At 34.9% G+C, this 3216-nt stretch overlaps 1 protein-coding gene across 1 annotated transcript in view; it reads right to left on the bottom strand.

The window, feature by feature from the left end:
• The window catches only part of LOC108573794 (calcium-activated potassium channel slowpoke), a gene marked incomplete at its 3' end in the record, with an annotated part of 119647 nt that overhangs the window by 26090 nt on the left and 90341 nt on the right, over positions 1–3216 (bottom strand). The gene's annotated exons all lie outside the window — the stretch shown is intronic.

Genomic DNA, 3216 nt, shown 5'->3' with positions numbered 1-3216 from the left:
TATATATAATAAAGATATCCTAACAATTTATCCTCCTATTGCAATTTAATAATATACTTTTCTTACAGAGCTTCATTGTATGTTTGAAAAATGTACCTTTTTATCGCATGTTAGCTTTAATTAATTCTAAGATCGAAAACTGTACCGAGTATGAAGTGAGCGTGAACGAGTGTCTTAACTTTAAGTAGTTCGTAAGATAAAATAAGTTAGCATAAGACAATAGAAAATATTCTATTCATCCGCCGATGGACGTCGTGGGACGCGTGCGTTTTAACTTTAAATAATTTATCAAATAAAGCAACTAATTCTAAGATAGAAAAATTGTACTGAATACCATGTGCGCGCTCTCTTACAGAGATACGCGACTCATTCGTAGCATAATTAATACAATACCATCTACATTTTCAACATCTTATTAAGGAAGAGTACGAAATTTTTAGAGTTTAAATATTGCATTGGGAATGAGAAAATGATTAGAGTTGCGATTTAAAGTGAAATACAAGACACTCTTTTTGATAAAAGTATCTATTTCCTTTGCTACGAATGAGAATCGCGTATCTCTGAAGATAGAGAGCTGCCAGTAGGGCCCTTGTTTTTGTCGGGTCCCTTGCGTAGTCACCTCCTCGTGGTGGGACCTGGTAATTGGTATCCTTTTCCAAAGAAAATTCTCACTTTTGCAAAAGGATACCAAGCTAAGAACTACGCGTACCCGTGGACACTGGTTCTCACACACAGTTGAAAGTTTGAACTTTAAGTAGTTCGTAAGATAAAGTAAGTTAATTCTAAGATAGAAAATTGAACACTATGTGCGCGTTTCTTAATAAAATACCTTGAAAAATTATTCAGATTCTATGGTAGATATGAAAGTTCCATTTAACATGAAATTTTAACATCGATCTGTCAATAGCAAATTAGCAATCAATTGCCTACGAAACACAAAGAATTTCTTCAATTTTCTGACATAAAATTTCACAAACGTGAAGGGATGAAAGAAAACTTAGAAGGATCGGCAGAAAGAAGGAAGGTTGTGGAGGGCATTTCGTTCTGGGCCTCCTCTAGTTGACTCGTCAGTAAGGCTTTCTAAATAGGAGACCCGACCTTAGACAGTCAGTAGTTATATGTATATATATACTAACGGGAGCTTTTATGAGGACTAGCGAGAATTCGCGGTTAGTCCGTTCCTCTGGTGGCAGAGCGTAGGAGGTGTCGCTACAATTATTTAAGTTATTACACATTTCCCGCGTCAGTTCTGAATGGTTGTCGCAATTCACGTAGTTGCATTCGTTTGAAACAGAAAAATCAAAGATAATCTTAATCCATATGAATGTTGTTATCATCTCTAGTAGAATAAAGCAAAAGAAAATGTATTTTAACAAAATGGCAGCCATGTAAATCCCAAGTATCGTTTTTGTCATTTTTAACTTTTTCAGGCGATAAAAAAATTATTATCTATTTTATACGTATATGAAATTTTGGAGAGATTAGTTGATTCGTTATTGAGAAATCGTAGCAGCCAGTTTGCAAAACAGGGTATCGAGAAAAATTAATTTAAAGTTTTGCTACACTCAGCGTTTATGGCGGTGTATCACTCTCTTGAAATTATTATGGCTTTGTCATTTCGTCGATTTCGGGCGTAGAATTTTAGCAACACATTTTCAAGATGTTACACTTTGAGAAAAGGCTATAAAAAAATTCGAAGTTTGACCCTTCCAAATGGGAATACTTCTTTAACTGATCGCCGTCTAGTTGTCAGTCCTCGAGTATTGACATAGCAATGCCGTTTAAACATTCCCTCTCGAAGAACCACTGAAATTACTTTGGCAAACTCATTCCTCATACCTGGATTATGCTTTAACTATAATTTTATTAACACACTAGTTATCTCTAATAAGCTACAAGTGAATTTGAATACTTTAGCAGCTGTCGAATAATATCTTTCCGCTCCACCCTTAAACTACTCCGACCAGGTTGCGACACATACATACACACGTTCATACATAAAACTACTAAATATAGCATAAGAGAGAAAATTTCATTTCCTACAATTTTCATCCTGTCTTCATGAAAGTAGTATGTACCACTTATTTTGTGAGGTTTTTGCAATGAAGCTGAGTTCAAACGCGACATAACTTGGACTGAACTTAACAATAATCCATTTCAAATCACCCTTAACAATAACAAGTATGCCGCATTTTCTCTATCCGGAATACTTGAATTGATTACTGGGAAACTGATCCGATTTATGTCGTGTTTGGACTCATTTTCATTGAGTGAATCTTACCAATAAATTGATAATATTTTCATGAAGGTAGGATGAAAATTAGAGATGCTGAAATTTTTTAAATTAGATAATTCATTACAACGCAAACGGCATTTCTCTCAAATGTCGCATCTCAACCGTCGTTGCTTGGCGCACTATATCTATCTCGAGAGGTGTACCTTCATAAGATATAAGACGAATAGCTCATATTGCCGTCAGAAGTAGAACAAAGATCGCGTTACAAAAACAGATACGCCCATACGGCTATACGTTGACCAGTTGAATTATACTGCCTATATACCGTTTGTTTTTTTAAGTGATATAAGTTCATTTATTCTTATATTGAGATATTTAAAGGTTTACACTTGAATTGATTAAAAAATATTGTCAAACATTAATAATTTCGTCTAATGTTTCTAAAATTGTATGTACGTAAATATTCAGATGTGCAATGCTAATATCTGTTTGAGCGAAATCATTTTGATATCGCTTCATATCTAAACGGCCTCAATACCTACCCCAGCCTGTCGTAATTGTCCTTCTCAGTATCGCATGATTTCTCTGACAACGTTTCTAAATATACAGGGTATAATATGGAAAAATGTTACATACAAAACTTGCACGATATGAAGGGAGACATAATGTGTAATTACTTTTCACGCGGGTGGAGGCGTAGAAGAAATTTCAAGGTCATTTCTATTTTTTTAAATGGAATGCTATTTTTTTGTTATCGCTGTGCGATAGCTGCTGTTGTCACGATTTCAGCATACCATCGTTAAAGGTTATATAAGGTCACTGAGGATCGTAAAACAATTATAATTACTTTCGAATTGTGGAGTTGCATTTGTGGACGTGCGCGCTTGAAAAGCTATTTTCGAGGAAATCGTTTTAGTTTATTTAATTTCTAGAAATCTGTCGATGCATGTCCGCGTAGAAACTTTCTTCGACGGCCTGAA

The sequence above is a fragment of the Habropoda laboriosa genome, unplaced genomic scaffold, assembly GCF_001263275.1.
Source record: "Habropoda laboriosa isolate 0110345459 unplaced genomic scaffold, ASM126327v1 scaffold178, whole genome shotgun sequence".
In the NCBI taxonomy this organism is placed as follows: Eukaryota; Metazoa; Arthropoda; class Insecta; order Hymenoptera; family Apidae; genus Habropoda; species Habropoda laboriosa.
Note: the sequence above shows the minus strand (reverse complement) of the source record. Positions and strands in the feature narration are given on the sequence as shown.